Consider the following 17,402-nt stretch of genomic DNA (forward strand, 5'->3'; position numbering starts at 1 on the left):
GCACTGTTCTGATTCCCATGCAACATACTGAGCCAAAGGGGCACAGCTGAGTGGTGCAGGGCCCAAGTCCTAATAGTCTAGTAGGTAATGAACACCCTCTGGTGTTTAATGTCACATGATTTCTTTCCAGTTCCACCATGAAGCAATTGACATTGATGTGACACTTGGTACAAATAAGTCACTTGGACAGACCTACATAGGACAGGGCAATAATAAAGGAGAGTAGCAGATTCTCATTTTCATCCCACACAGTCTATAAACCTTTACAACTGAGCAACTGTATTTACAAGTCTGAAGATTGCTACTAGGAGGACAGCCAATGGGTGGCCAACCCCCATGCGCCCTTTCATGGTCTCAAGATAGCCCTACAAGTACCTCCACTTTAGTTTCCTCCTACCAGGGGTTTCTTCAATAACTCATTTTTGTCCATTCACAGCTCTGCTTGGGTTCTGGTTTATTAAATTAACAGAACATTCAAAATAAAGTTTGTAAGTCCTTCTATTTACCCTCTTCCTTCTCCTAGCCCTTGCTTTCCCGTTGGCTCACTCCCCAAGCACCGGGCTGAAGCCTGCTCACTCCCAGCAGCCTCTGTCCTCCACTCTGTTCTTCCTGCAAATACTCTTTCTATGACTTCCTGCTGCTGTTTATAAGAGAACCAGGTGATCCCTGTTCAGGTCTGACTCCTTAGTAATCAGGGTTGGCTGCCCCTGGGGCTCTACCCTTAAGGAGCAAACCACCCTGTTACACAGACAGTATATATGGTTTAGGAGATTTTGTTTTTGAAATAAAGGCAGCCTTAGTAAATGATTTAGGAGGACCCAGATGATTAAGGGAACTATTGAGATTGAATCTCAAATCAGCTACAGATCTGATGTTCATGGGGTCTACGCATCTCCCAGCCCTTTAAAAAGCTATTTATAGTGGCTAATTGTCCAGCTGCATTACATCTTCAACTAGATCCTCCTTCCAAACCAACATGAAATTAAAGCCCAGAGGAAGTCAAAAAGACACATTTAATATTAAACTGCAGTAGAAATACAGGGATGGTGGGGAGATAAATGTTTTCCAAACAGAAAAGGGCAAAACCAACAGAGAGACATTTTTCTTTTCTAAGGGGATATTTTATTTAAAAAAAATTAAAAGTATATATGTGAGACAGTGGAGGAAAACATCTGAAAGTGCTTCAGCTATCAGATTAAGGAACAAAGTGATACAGATGAGAGAGCAGCCTTTACAAAGCAGATTAAAACATAAGAGATGAATGCAAATGAAGGGTCAAGCAGCATGAATCCAAGAGAGCAAGGATTTATAGAAAGCACAGGAGAGGATGGAGGGAGGAATGTAAGAATCTGCACTGTAGCAGAGGCTGGAGCTGTTACAGCAGCATTGCTGAGGGATGGATGATGTGCGGGCTCCTGTCAGTGGTGGTTTAGGAGAATTATATTTGCCTGCTGACTCCTCAGATGTGTTTATCAACTGTGTTCCAGGGCAGCTTGCCCCCAGCATTTTGCAGCTCTGGGGGAAGGATGCAGAATCATTGATACCCTCTGCTGCTGCACGGCAACTTGCTGTTGTTCTTAGTGCCTTGGCTGGAGTGCAATCTGCCTGGGCTACTTAGGAGCTACAGCCCCACTTTAGAACAGGCTTTTGTAATTATCAAAGCAGCCAACTGTGACAACGAATGGCCGGAGGAGGATTCAGCAGTCTGGCTGTCATAGTAAATGGGATATGTGCTGAGAGGCAGAGGGATGAGGAAGAGAGAAATGTGCTTAACCATACCACTAGGAGGTACAATGGGGACTAGGCATGTTAAATGTTTTAATTTAAAGCTGAGTACAAGATTTTACTTACATAGTTCCCAGTTAAGGGCCAGGTTCATCCCTGACCTGGAAAGGAGACAGAAGCGAGATTTGCATCTCTCCTATTCATGAGCAACCTGGACTCATCTTGGCTTCTGGCACAGGCTAGGGCAGCTCTGAAGCTTGCCTAACTCCTGAGGCAAGTGGGCAGTGCGGAGGCATGAAATTTCCCTGGCATAAGAACACCCTGGCTATCCGATCCCCTCCATCCCACTCCAAGTCTGCCTGGAGCCCCCACTTTTGCCAGAGCAGAGGCCTGCTGTGAAGGCACACAGAATCGGTGGGTCTGCACTTGCACTTGGCTGGCGCTCCTGCTACTTCGGGGTATTGCCTACAGGGGGGTTTACACTTGTTCTCTGGCCCCATTGAGCCAGCGTAGCGGATGCAAAGAGGCTGCAGTGCAGTATTTGAATTGAGCCCATGTCTAAAACACCATTCGTCACTTCATTATTACATGTATTGCACAGGACCAGGGCCCTTTTGAGATGGAGACTGTACACATACACATGAAACAGACTGTTCTTGACCAAACAGCTCTGTCTCAGTATCTGACCAGAGACAACAGGTAGATACAAGAAACAAGCAGAGTAGTACAAGGTAACAATGAGATTATTATGATTCACACAATAAGCAGCAGTCACAGCACATCAACTGGCTTAGCCATTGCCTCGTTTATTGGAAGCAGAACAGAGGGGAGCTTTAAGGAGCAATATGAAGCAGGATGTTTTTACAGAAAGCTCTTCCCCAGTGCAAGGGATGGTGCCACGTTTACACTGATTAAATGTATTGCCAGGAACACAGGAGCATTTCATGACAGTGGAAACCACTGGCTCATTAATACATGTCCCATTCCCATTTTTCCTCATAGGTTTCTGAGGGAGGGATTGTTTTCCTGACCCAAATCATCAGCATTGATATAAGTAGCAGAGAATCATAGACCTGTCATGCAGTCAAACATATGCTTTAGTAGCCAAGAATTAATTTCCCTAGTTTTCTTAAACTTACCGATGGCTCAACCACTGTAGTTTAATGAGGATAAGTGGATAATATTCTAGGTCTTCAGCAAGGAATTTGATACGATGTTTCTAAAAACAAAGGAAATGAGCAGTAAACCTGTTGGATTTAACAATTGATTCTGAACTCACAATACTTTCTTGTCCCAATATAGCCATCACTGGCAGGGTTAGACATAATATCAGAGGGGTAGCCGTGTTAGTCTGTATCCACAAAAACAACAAGGAGTCCGGTGGCACCTTAAAGACTAACAGATTTATTTGAGCATAAACTTTCGTGGGTAAAAAACCCACTACTTCAGATGCATGGAGGGTTAGACAATCATCCCATGACCATGAAAAGGAGGAATACAGTTCCACATGGCCCCAAAGAAATGAGTGGGAGTAGCAGCTTTCATATCATATGTCCCTGTGGTGAAGCATAGACTTAGACAGAGTGCTTAGGATAGGATAGAGTCTCACCCTTAAGAGATGAGGGGTGCAGCACTGGGACAGCAGACAACTTTATTCCCTCCAGTCAGAGCCAGTGCTAGGCATAAGCAGACAACTGCTTAGGACCCCGAGTAGCTCCAGGTGGTCCCCTATTAATTATTAGTATGTGTTAATTTTTTGCAGAGGACAACATATGAGTTCAGGAAAGCCCTGACAGTGCAATTCAGTTCTATTGATCAATGCTTGTAGGTTTTTGATTGCCATGTTCTGCAGGCAACAAATTTAATCAGCTTGTCGGAGTGCTACAGTGATTAGGCCCAACTGTAAAACTTGACTGAACTTCCTTTTCTATAAAAACAGCCTTGCTAATTTAAGAGGCATAGTGGAATTGGATCTGCCTTTCTGTTGCAAAGCAAGGTGAACATTTTGCTGGAATGCATGTGCCTGATTCGGACCACAGATCCACTGTACTTTCCTGGGGTTTTTCCCCTGGCAGACATTATCCTCGTATCGAGAGAGAGCTGACAACGACTTTCATGGGGAAGGTCATTTTAAGTTTTACACAGAATAGAAGTTCCTGTCACCATTCACTTAAACAGGATTCAAAGATACCAGCAATTCTGCTATCCTTGCAAAAGAACAGGTCTCAAGAGCCCTTGAAACCGTTACTGAAAATAAGGAAAAACGTAAAGGCAGAAAAAAGTCAATTAAAGTATTCAAAATAGCAATGAATGGGTGTTTATAAGCTTTCTCCTACCTTTTATCTTATCTTTCTCCTACAACTATTTTTCACAGTGGAAAGTTATATTGCATAAGATCTCTCTGCACCACAAACTAAATCTTTCTATTTTAAAAATTTTGTTTGATTACATAAAATTTAAAATGTAAAGGAGCAATAGCAATGAACAACTGAAATTTCCACTGAAATTCAACACCTCATCCCTCAAGTTATACATTGGATGCTTCTGGCAAAGGCCTAATGCACATATCCTGTTTTGTCTGTTTCTTTGCAAATTCAGTATTTAAGAAAAAATCCTTCAAATTTCATATTCAGGGCCACCAGTTGCTCTCGTCACCATTAGAGCTCTTGTCCTCACCCACTTCTGAAAATGCTGCTGATATTATTAATTCAGCCAATTGCTTGCCTTTTTTCCCTCCCAGAGTTCCAGAACAAACAGGTTACAATTAGTGTCTGTGATGTATCCAGTTGCAAGCCACATGTAATCCAATGGCAACACTGAACTCAGATATTATTGATCAACTTCTAAATGACAAGTCTAAACACTACTGAATACTTTAATAGGGCCCCAACTCCTATTACTCAACACACAAAAGTATACCGACACCTGTAAACAACTTCTAGTCTATAAAGTCTCTGATGTTCTATATACCAGTGGCTTAAAGGTAAACTGCCACTAATTATTTATTTAGTTTACAAATCCAAGCATTGATCTCTAGGTAAACTAAATCTGTAACTATTCCCTCCTTCTCTTACTGACAGCTCAACAGGAGAATCCAGCACTGTCTAAATTAAAATCCACTTTTAGCATATCCCATTTCTGTTACCCTCTAGTGCTCCTGTTATACTTTGTCAAGCCGAGAAACTGTTTGCAGGTTACTAGTGATAGCTGTTTCTGTGCATTTACAATTGGTAGCTGGGGGAAGTAAATCATTGTATTGCTTCTTTTTATTTATTTCTATTGCAGGCAGCTTTTGGCGTGGATTTCAATTTGCTAGATGGCAATTTGATGCCTTTTCTTCAAACAATACCAATAGTTCTGAAGGGAATGACGCATTATATTCAAAAGTCTTATTTGCAGATGAGAGCTTAGAGCATTCTGTGACTGTGTATACACAAACACACACCAGGGTCATTAGCTAACCACAAATACACAGCATGGGGATTAAAATTTACAGCTTCTGTGTACAAAAAATAGTCAACCTGGTGAGTCAAAAGAACAGTGCCACTAACTCAACCTAGAGGGGATTAACATGCTTTACTTGTTAAAAGCTCTGGCATGATCTTTCCAACAGAGGGCAGTGGGGTACATGTAACATTAGCTAGTGTATTGCATGCTCTGAAGTCAGCAAAGCTGCTTACTGTTACTTGATGAACAAAGATACACACACACAGTAATTCCAAGTCTTGTTTGCTCTATTTACAGTCCCCTATTAAATTTATACTCATATTAAAATAAACCTCATAATTCCCTAAAGTGTTTTTTCTTGACCAAATTGCTTATCTTGCATAATTATTTCTGATGACTTGGAAACTGTGAAGAGATCAAATACATGACTGGTTTGCTGAGTTCAGGCACTAGTTATGACACTAGTTTTTATATTTAAAAGTATTTCCTTTGTTACAAGTGAACATTGATTCAGTTTTTCCAGTGTCAAACTTACGTTTATTGTCGCCTGCTTTCATAAATCATACATATACAATACACATACACGCACATGAACACCCCTAAAAAACCCCACATCTCATCTAACTTTCTAATTTTTGAATCTATGAATTGCACTCAAGCGGGCAACATTACAACAGGGGCACACTTTACAAGATTATGCACAACATTGGAGGCATATTCAGGAGGTGCACTGACCTGATGAAGACAATTTGGCAGGGATGCATCCTAGGAAGGAACCAAGCAATTCAGAATGAAGACGATATTGCAACTAAGATTTTGCGGAATGCAGGTAAGAACTAATTAATCATCCTTTATGACTTAAAGGGTTTGATCTTATTCCACAGAAATTCACCATGAATTAGCAAAAATGTTCAGGTGTCTCTGAAGCTGCATTTTTAATGGAAAAAGAGTTTCAATAAAAAAAAATTCACACAGCTCTATTTACCCCAGCTGAGGATATGCCCCTAACAGTTAAAAGATAATAAAATGGACTGGTTATAAAAGGCCAAACTCTGGCCTCACTTTTATAACTACCAAACAGTGCTGTTGAAGTCACTGGAGAAACACAAGTGCAAGTAGGGGCGGAATCAAGCTCATGATGTTTGGGAAAAATCCAAAGATCTTGCAAAGACTGTAATGATTCTAAAAGGACCTTAGAGAGGTCACAAAACTTAGAGAGGGGCAAACTAACTGTTGTCTTTTCTACAGATGGAAGCCAAAGTAGTGCTGATATAATTGTTTCAAATGTTTGGATGAAAGCTGGATTCAAGATAATCTTATGAAAGCAAAGATCCTGGGACTCTGACGCCTCAAGAATGACATGGTGTACAACATAAATCCCAGATGTATCATGTCTCTCCATAAAAGGATAATGCTGCTAAACCCTAATTTTACAGTTATGCCTTCATTAGAAAATAAACTTTCATTTCAATCAGAATTTCAGATAGAGGACAAGATATGAATTTTGAATAAAATGTAAAATTCATGTTTCCTATGTTCTGAAAGTGCATGTTTCATGAAGCATTCCAGTTATGAAGTCCATTGGGTCACACGGAGTGTATTGTGCATTTCAGTGTATTGTACCTGCTCAGGCCTTTCGATTATAAATTCTTTCCCTGTTCTTTGTTTGGTACAGTTCTGTTGTATAACACCATGCACACCTACAGAGTTATACAGATAATAAGAGACATTGCCTGAGATCAGAATAAATCTATTACACAGTCAATATACTGACTCTATTGTGGAGTCACAATAAAATACTATCATGTCACTTTTTAATTTTTCTGCCTTTTTGTTTGTTTGTTTGTTTTTGTTACTTTTCAGTTGTTTGGAAAATTTTCTTAAAATAGAAAAAATAACAGTATTTTACCTTACCACACTTACTGTCTTTCTCCTGGCGAACCCTTTAACTTGTCTACACTGCACACTTATGTCAGTATATGAGCAACACAGTTATACCGACCGAACTCCTGGTGTTGACACTGACAGGCTATATTGTTCAGAGAGCATCTTCAGTCGACATAGCTACTGCCTCTTGAGGAGGTGGGGTACCTACGTCAATGAGAGATGCTCTCCCATTGGTAGGGTGACCAGATGAGAGGAAGAAAATATCGGGACGAGGGAGGAGGGTGTCCGCCAGCGGAGCAAAAAAAAAAAAAAAAATAACCGAGGAGTGCTGCCGGAGCCAAATATCGGGACAAATTGCATTCCAAACAGGGAGCGGTCTGGATGCGGGACAAACACCTAAAATTCGGGACAGTCCCGATTTTATCGGGATGTCTGGTCACCCTACCTGTCGGTGTAGTTAGTTTCTTTGCATCCTGGAGCATAGAAGACACTGTCAGGTTGAAATCTGTTTTGATATGGTTTCCCCAGTCTCCATCTTGGATTAGCTAAACAACAACTTGGACTCCATTTTGAACACCCTCCTTCATGGAGAGTTTGGCATCCTTTTTCACCTTTTTCAAATTCGAGTGGGAAAAGGTTACATCAGTTAGATCATGTGACAGCCTAGTCTGCCCAGCAACCACAGATTACTTAAGGGGCAGCGCAACTGTTTCTCTGGGCTGTCCATCTGAGTGGCAGTCAGTCTCTCATGTTAGGAGCCAGTGGATGTAAGCCCCTAGCTAGGCCAGGACTTGCAGTTAGCGATACCAACTGTCATCCAGTTCCAGCTTCAAGACTTACCTGCATGCACCCGTTCTAACATCCACTGAGGAAGAGTCTGCATACTACCACGCAGGATGACACCTTCAAGAAAGGAAGAAAGAAGAGGACACCGGGCACTACTTACCTGAGTGATCACCGTTCTTGTGTTCAGGCTTCCTGTTCCCGAGTTCCAGTCTGTATTCCAGTGTTCCAGTCCGTGTTCCAGCGTTCCAGTCCAGAAATCCAGGTCCCATCCTTGTGCGCAGTCGGGGTTCGTTCCCTTTGGACAGCGAGAGAGATGGTACTGTGATTGTCTTTTATTGTCTTTAAGTCTCCCTAGTGTGTAGAGGTTTTGGGGCTCTCTGGACTTAGGGTCCATCAGAGTATTGTTAACAACTGAGCCATTATTATTTCTGTATATGTGTTTTGGGGTCCTACTTGTTAAGCTCTTGGTGTTGAATAAACTGTTTCTATTTGCATCTTACTCTGCTTCCGTTTTTAATCACATCTAAACTCATTGATAGATGAGGATGGGGGTAGAGCTTGCAGACTAGCCCATCTTCTGAGAGGCCTTAGACGTAAAAGTAATTTAAATCTGTCTCGGGCTAACAACACAGCAGCATGAGCTTCACCGTGGGCTACACCTGTGCATACCATGGCTCCGGATGGGCTTCTACAGCTGTGTTGAAGCTTGCACTGCCATGCATTCAATGCTCCAGGACCCAAACTAGCCAGATTAAAACTAGCTCAGGTATGTAGGCTCAAACTGCAATCACACCCCATGACTACAGTCTAGACATACTTTCGTTAGACAACCTGATGATGACTGTCATGTAAGAGCCTGACTAAAAGAATGATCACTTTGCCAGGCACTTAGCAATCATAAGTCTGGCTATAAACAAATTTTCCTTGTCTGTGTTATTAGCAACACCTTAGATTACCAACAATTAATATTTTTACCATGTATTGGCTTGATTGCTTTCTGTATTTCGTGCAGGTTGAACAAAGAAAATCATTAGTTTCACTTTCTGGCTCTCCTGAACTATACTCCTGGAGGAATTCTGTGCCACTGCATGTGCAGAATTCATGTGCCGTGCTGAATTTTTTTTCTCAGCAGAAAATAAAAATTCTGCTGAGAAGTGCTGCAGTTACGCCTTTCACCCACCAGGGGCTGCTGTGGCACTAGAATGTAGAGCTCTCCAGCAGAAGTAGCCCCACCTGCAGATAGGGAAGAGAAGAGGCTGCAATCCTCACAGCACCCTGTGGAGCTAGGTCAGGTAGGGTGACCAGATGTCCCGATTTTATAGGGACAGTCCCGATTTTTGGGTCTTTTTCTTATATAGGCTCCTATTACCCCCCCACCCCTTGTCCCAATTTTTCACACTTGTTGTCTGGTCACCCTAAGGTCAGGAGGCACGGGATAGGGGGTGATGGACAGTGTGGGGCACATAGGTCTGCTGGGGGTCACAGACTGGGGTTCAGAAGGGCTAATCAGGGGACCCGGACTGGGACAGAGGCTGAATGGGTGTGGTGGTACAGGGACACATGGGAACAGGAGAGGAGGGTGACTGAGTGGGGGCCCAAGTCTGCATGGGGGGGTTCAGGGACACTGGGAGGGGGCTGGCTGAGTGGGGGAGCAGAAACACATGGGGACAGAGGAGAGGGGATAGGATAGGATAGAAGCTGATTTGTCTGACTGACTAAGAGAGGGTAGGGGTCAGCAAGGGTCTGCATAGAAGAGGCTCCCTAACAAACACGCCCCAACCCCCCCAAAAAAACCTGTCCATACTTTTCCCACCCACACCCAACAATTCTTCTAGTCCACACCCAGGCTCCTCCCCAGCAACTACTTCCCTCTCCCTCAGCTCCTCCATTACACCTGATTCCCCAAGCCTTTGCCCTGCTTCCGAGAGGTGCAGGAAATACATTTCTATATTGTAGCTTAAATGAATTACTACTCAAAGTTCTGTATTAATATACTTAGTACGGAATCTATTTGTCAAAAAACATTTCCTGAATCTTCTTTGTTGTCTTTATTACAGACATACTTGCTGACACATATTTTGCAATTAATTACCAAAATAACTGAAACTGGCATGATTATATTGTGTTATTTTGACTATAAAATATGCAGAATTTTATAATATTGTGAGCATAAATTTTATTTTTTTGGCACAGAATTCCTCCAGGAGTAGCACTAGCACAAACCTGCAGTCATTAGGCTCTAAGTACTGCAGGGCAGGGTATTTAACTTTAAACAAAGACTGGAATTTCACTGGAGCTTTTCTGACAAGTTTAATTTCCATTGGTCTTAGGTTTTGTAAAGCTGGAGGGTTTTTTTTTTTAACAATTTCTGGGGCTCTAGAGCTCTGGCAGCATCTCTATGACCATTAAATGGGATGTTTAATATTAAAAATTACACAATTAAAGTTTTTATCTCCTGACAGTTAAACAAATCTGGGAACTATTTCACAGTCAATGACTTTGGTCCTTCCTACTGTTAGTGTCATCAGTGATGGATGTCTCCACCAATGATGGATGTCTCCAAACACTAGGCTTAGAAATGTCAATTGTAATTACATTTTTTGGAGGAAATCAGTTTGCTCATGAAGAAAATTGAGCTGCTTATCGCGTAAGCTTTTAGACTATTGGACTGAGCAAAGTGGGTGCAATTTTCCTTCAAAAACATAACAGAAAGATGCATTTCCAACATCAAATTAGAATCCCCTGTATTATAGCAGCATATGTTTCTTCCAGATTCCAAGATAATTCTCTTGGGTTTTACAAGTAGTTTTAATATCAAAACATTATTAACACTGTCAGGAATCTCAACACAGTTCAGAGATACAAATCATAAAGACATTTCTAAAGGTTACACCAATGAACATGTCTCCTAATCTAATAAAAGCCACCTCAGCCTTTTAGAAAAATCATAATCATGAGTCATCTGTCATCATTAGTTACAAAAGCCAACTACGTTTAAGTAAGTCCCCAGTCCACTAAAGTCTTTAACCACAGTACAGCTGAAAAGCAGACTATTACATTACTTTAAACCAGCGGTTCTCAAACTTTAGCAACCCGAGGACCCCCATTTTGATTTAAAAATTTTCACAGACTCCCCCCCCCCCCGCCCACTCAGCCCCAGGCCTCATTCCTACTCCACCCCTTTCCCAAGGCCCCACCCTCACCCCACCTCTTTCCACCCACACTCCACCCCTGCCCCTCCTCTTCCCCCGCCCGCGAGTACACCCCATCCCTGCTCCTCCCGCTTCCTCCCAGCACCTCCTGCATGCCAGGGAACAGCTGTTCCCCTGTGTGCAGAAAGCTCTAGGAGGAAGAATGAGGAATTGAGGGAGGGAGAAAGAGAAGTTGATCACTGGGGCCCGCGGACCCCCTGGAGTACTCTCACGGACCCCAATTTGAGAAACACTGCTTTAAACATTATTTTTTAATAAATAACCCAACCTAACCATGATGAACTCTTATTTGCAAAAACATTTGTTTAAATACCCACTAGATTTCTTCTGAAACACTGGGAACTTTACATGACACCCCAGTTGAATTAATATTTTTAATCATGGCATCACTGTAAGACTCAAGGCGTAGGGAATCATTTATCCATAAGCTTAAATAGTTAAACCAATCAAGAGAAGTATCATTCTTGATTTACAGTATCTCAAAATGCTTATTGACTTTATTTGTAAAAACAGTAACAATGGTGATTGTTTAACTGATTGAAATTAACTGATTGAAAGCCTGCTGCTTGGGATCATTAAAGGCCAGTGTATTTACAACAAATGTAAAGAAATACTACTTCACATAACACATACAGTAGTCAGCTTATGGAATTTTCTGCTGTAGGTTATTGAATCAAATGCTGTGGCTGGATTTTTATAAGATGAATAATTTTAGGACTGTTAAAGGAAGACTATCAACTTATAACCACAGTCGTCTCCGGAACGCATTTCACCTACTATTTTTACAAGTACCAATTAAGATTCCTGTAACTGAAATTCAAGAAAACATTATTTCTTTTAATTTTACAGTTTGCTTTGGACCCTATGCAAAAAGCCATTCCCACTTATTAAAGCACTTAACCATTTGATTTAGTTAACGTCATTTGGACTTACTCACGTGCTTAAATGCTTTGCTGTATTGGGGCCTTTGTGCATTTGGCAACACTTTGTATCTAGTCAGTTTGACGGTTTCCTCTGTAAAGTCAGTCAGGCAATCATGCAAACCTTTATGTACAAGACTTCAATGAGACTAGGCTTGTGAGTAAAGTTACGCATGTGCGCAGGTTTTTGTAGTATCAGGAGCTTAGTCAGTTCTGCCTCGTTTATGTGTAAGCGTCCTTCACACAGCAAAAATAAATTGTTTAAAAACAGTTCTGCTAAGGAGAAAAAAAAGGGTAGTCACAAATGCTTCTTGGCATAAAATGACCATCTCCAAGAATCAGGCAGAAATTCCCCCCAACCATGTACCTTATATCACATCTTTGCACAGGAGCATTATTTCAGGGATAAAAAGAATGTTCCTACTGGAATTGATGGGCCAGGCCTGGTTGACACCTGTATTGATATGGCATAAATCAAACTCTGATTACAAGATATTATTAGCTAATGTTAGTGATACAAATAGATAATATAGGATCACCCTGTCACCACAGAGATAAAGCTAATTACCAACACAAGTGTTAGGTAAATCTTATAAACAGTTACATTCATTTTCTTTATTAACTGAATAAGGCTCTGAACTTCCATGTAACAGGGCCTCCTTGCTCCTGCCTCTGTCCCGGTCTACTCAGAGAGCCTTGTGCTAGTCCAACACCTTGTGCAGTTTATTTACAAACGGATTCCCATCACCTTCATAACATATACAACTCCTGTAACGAGGGAGGGCGCACGAGCAATCACTCACTCTCACCTGCTTCCCCCTTTCCACTTCCTTTCTGTGATTATTTGTGGGCTCTGCCTAATGGCTTAATTAGCCTTTCTGCCCTGCCCCACCCACAAATTAGGCACAGCCTGCCTTGCTTGATTGGAGCTGCTGTGAACAGAATGCTGACTCAGCCTTTCTTGCCTAGCACTATGTCACATTCCATCTATAGATATTTGTTTTACAGGTTAATTTTTGTTTTTTTGTGAAACTCCTTGGGATGCTCAAAAGTCCCTTCCCTACATATCATTGCCACCCCATCGGGGCGGCAAGTTGTATGGGCCCGTGGTGCCCAGGCTACATGAATATTCAGGTCTCAGGGGCCCAGTTCCACCAATGTTTGGGGCCGGATCTCTTCCCCGGCCCTGCCTGCCATCCCCACATGCCGGCCTGGCGCACGTCCCGGTCCTTCCTGCTGCCCCAGGGTGATTTAAAAGGTCCCACGGGCCCCCAGTCACCGCTGCCACCGCCACCACCGGCAGCGCAGTGGGACTGCCCACGTTACAGTGCAGCTGCAGCAGCACTGTGACATGGGCATTGTAGTCACGCTTTATCGCCAGGGGAGAGCTCATTCAGCGATAAAAAAATAACCACCCCAAACTGCTGTCTATACTGGTGCTTTTCAGCGCTAAAACTTTTGTAGCTCAGGGGGCAGGGAGGGTGTTTTTTCACACCGCTGGATGACTAAAGTTTTAGCACTGAAAGACACAGCCTAAGGTGACTTCCTGCTCCGCGCCGCTGGCACATCCCTGCCCCCACCCCGAGCACCAAGCCACTGCCAGAGGGGTGTGCAGGTTGTTTCGGGAGTAGGCGCTGCCTGAGGTAACCGCCGACCCCCTGGCATCCTCCTGCACCCAACCCCCTACCCCATCCCAGAGCCTGCACCCCACACCCAAACTCCCTCCCAGAGCCTGACCCCTCCCACACCCAAACTCTTTCCCAGAGCCAGCACCCCCTCCTGCACCCCAACCCCCTGCCCAGAGCCTGCACCCCACACCCAAACTCCCTCCCAGAGCCAGCACCCTCTCCTGCACTCCAACCCCCTGCCCCAGCCCAAACCCCCTTCCACACTGCAACTCCCTCCCAGAGCCCAAACCTTCTCCAGCACTCAAACTGCCTCCCAGAACCCGCACTCCCTCCTGCCCCAGCCCAGAGCCTGAATTCAGCACACAAACTCCCTTCCAGAGCCCGAACCCCCTCCCGGGGATGGGACTTGGACCCATTCTGGGCACCACCAAAAATTATCCAGACCTGCCACTTCTGCATTCCATAGCTAGTGGACTTTCATGCCTGGTCTACACTGGGGGGGTGTCGATGTAAGATACGCAACTTTAGCTACGGGAATACCGTAGCTGAAGTCAATATATCTTATTCCGACTTACCTCCCGTCCTCACGGTGCGGGATCAATGGCCACGGCTCCCCCGTCAACTCCGCTACCGCCGCTTGCTCCGGTGGAGTTCCGGAGTCGACGGGGAGCTCGTTCGGGGATCGATATATCGCGTCTTAACGAGACGCGATATATCAATCCCCAATAAATTGATCACTACCCGTCGATATGGCGGGTAGTCTGGACATACCCTTAATATCAAAAAGACACTGAGTTAGGCAGACTAATTGGCAGGAGAGCTTTGGCCAGTCAGAAAATGTTGTAGCCACAAAACTAATATATACTATATAAATAAATGAACATGTACTTTTCTGAATATGGAAGTTTTTGATTGGTTCAGAAATCAGAGATCTTCTCTTTAAGCCAATTAGAATCAAACAAATCAGTTATAATTATTATTATTAGATTACATTTGTCAGTAGGCCACTGTGACGTTGTGCAGTCTATATGGTTTTATAAAAACTTGATAATAAGTCAATATAATGTAACTGAGATAGTTTTAGAGAAAATACGGTAATAAGTGAATGTAAGTAACTGGGATATGCCTCACGCAAAAGGTCTCTTGTAAGGTATCATTACAAAGCTTATAATCTACTGAGTGTGATCATCTGATTTGTATAAATGTACCACTCTTGTATGTAAAACTAGAAATATAAAATGTAACTCTGAGGGCCTATTGTAATTGTGTAAAGTGTGGACCATTAATGATGGTTTGGAATCTTGATGACTCCCATTGTCTGCAGATGGCTGTATTTACCTGTGAGTCTTCCTGTATATGTGTGTGCTGGCAAGTGAGTAATGAAGTCTTGCAGTGACATGTGATCATGTCACCTGAACTGGAATCCATCTTTAACCTGGTGCTTTTCCAGTGAGGGGGGGTGGAAACCCAGAGAGACAAAGAGTTCCCGCCTTATGCAAAAGATATATAAAGGGGGGGAAGAGAACAGAGAAGGAGAGGAGCCATCATGAAGAATCCCCTAGTTACCACCTGAGCTGCAACAAGAGCTGTACCAGGGGAAAGAATTGTGCCCAGGCCTGGAAGATGTCCAGTCTGAGAAAAACTTACTGAAGCATCTTTGAGGGTGAGATTATCTGTATTTAGTTTGATTAGGCATAGATTTGCGCATTTTATTTTATTTTGCTTGGTGACTTACTTTGTTCTGTCTGTTACTACTTTGAACCACTTAGATCCTACTGTCTGTATTTAATAAAATCACTTTCTATTTAGTAATTCACTCAGAGTATGTATTAATACCTGGGGGAGCAAACAACTGTGCATATCTCTCTATCAGTGTTATAGAGGGCGAACAATTTATGAGTTTGCCCTGCATAAGCTTTATGCAGGGTAAAACGGATTTATTTGGGTTTAGACCCCATTGGGAGTTGGGCATCTGAGTGCTAAAGACAAGCGCACAACAGTGAGCTGTTTTCAGGTAAACTTGCAGCTTTGGGACAGGAGATTCAGACCCTGGATCTGTGTCTGGAGCCAAACAGGAGTGTCTGGCTCAGCAAGACAGGGTGCTGGAGTCCTGAGCTGGCAGGGAAAACAGAAGCAGGGGTAGTCTTTGCACATCGGGAGGCAGCTCCCAAGGGGGTTTCTGTGATCCAACCCGTCACAGCCACACTAAGCCTGTGGTCATGCCCTGGTCCTTCCCTGTGTCAAAAAGTGAATAAAAGAAAGAAGCTTCCATGTTTGCATTTTCCCCCTCTTCACATTGCTAATGGTAGTTGTATTATTTTAAATGTTTTTCTTGTTGTATTTTTGACTTTTTGATTTCTTGAAAAATGGATACAAAATTTGTAAAGTCAATACAAAAGTGGATTTTTTGTCTGGGGCTTTACTTCTTCTCAAGCCAACCTACCCGGCCACGGAAAAGCAAAAACTGACAAGTGAATTCTCAGAAGTGCAGCTAGTGACAAAAATGAAACCTGCAGCCCTGGGTCAGTGCAAAGCTGTGAAGAGGCAAATAATCTTGTCCAGCTGGCGCACGCTCCCTTCATGCCACTTATTCCTCACCTAGGGGCAATTTGCTCCCTTAATCTCTTAATAACAACATTTCACAGCACCTCCCTTCAGGGGAATTGTAAAGAGTGCTTTACAAACATTTACTCACCGGTTCCCACAATGCACTCAAAAGATGCTATTATCCCCCTCGGGTAAATAGAGGCAAAGAGAGCTAAGTATATGAATGTTAAAGTAATATTTTATGTTTATTATTTATATATTAATTTATATAAATTATTAATAGAATTGAGTGATCATTAATAGCCTCAGACCATTATAGTTCCCCAAATACTGCCCTTATATCTGTAACACCCACTGAAGCTGTGTGGAATTTAGGATTGTCACTATAATTAAAAAGCCCTTACATACCAAAACGAGATTGGTTGCACTTAATACAAGGACAAACTTCCACCAAACTATACAGCCAAAAGCAAGCGGAGGCCCCAGCGAGGATCGAACTCGCGACCCCTGGTTTACAAGACCAGTGCTCTAACCACTGAGCTATGGAGCCACCATTTACAAATTCGCCTGAGTCGCCCTAAGATGCCAGGCGACCTTGTGGTAACAGCTGCTGAAACAAGCCTCCAGCTCCCCTCCTCCGCCCGCAACCCCCTCGGCGCCCTCCCTCAGCCCTGCTGCGGGGCTCGCTGGGAGCCCGCATGGGCAGTGGCGGGCTCGCCGTGCTCCTACGAGCCGCAGCGGCCCCCGCCAGCACCGCTTCATTTCCACGGGAAAAGCGAAGCCCGGCGGGGCCCAGCGCTGCAGCCCGGGCCCAGCCGGGCCCAGCGCGGACCGCCCCGCGGAGCAGCGCCCGCGCAGCCCAGCGGGGCACGAGGTTGTAGCGCCACCCGCGACAGTGCCCCGCGGGGCGGCCGGGTCCGCGCCTGTCAGCCGCGCTTCGCGGGGCCCCGGGGGAGCCGTGGCGCGCGCCGGCTCCAGGCCCCGGTTCGCCTCGTGCTGCGCTAATGAGCGTTGGTCACCAGGTGTCGCTGCTGCACCAGCTGAACAAGCGGAAAGGCCGCTGCCTGCGGGGCGCTGCTGATCCCCCCCTTCCCCGGGCCGGCCCCTGCGCTGCGCCCCTGTTCCGTTGGGGTGGGGGGCTGCGACTGCGCCCCCCTCCGCACTGTCATTACAACCCCAGCGTGCAAAGGGCTCCTGGGGGCACCAGCAGCTGCCCCGGCCGCTCCCTGAGTTCCCGCGGAGCAAGCGGC

General features: G+C 44.1%; 1 non-coding gene across 1 annotated transcript; it reads right to left on the reverse strand.

Moving 5' to 3' along the window:
• Positions 1–16,629: 16,629 nt before the first annotated feature.
• TRNAT-UGU (transfer RNA threonine (anticodon UGU)) lies at positions 16,630–16,702 on the reverse strand. Its single transcript has one exon. It is a non-coding gene; the product is annotated as a tRNA-Thr (tRNA).
• Positions 16,703–17,402: the final 700 nt, after the last annotated feature.

This window comes from Chrysemys picta, chromosome 4 (genome assembly GCF_011386835.1).
Source record: "Chrysemys picta bellii isolate R12L10 chromosome 4, ASM1138683v2, whole genome shotgun sequence".
Taxonomy (NCBI): Eukaryota; Metazoa; Chordata; order Testudines; family Emydidae; genus Chrysemys; species Chrysemys picta.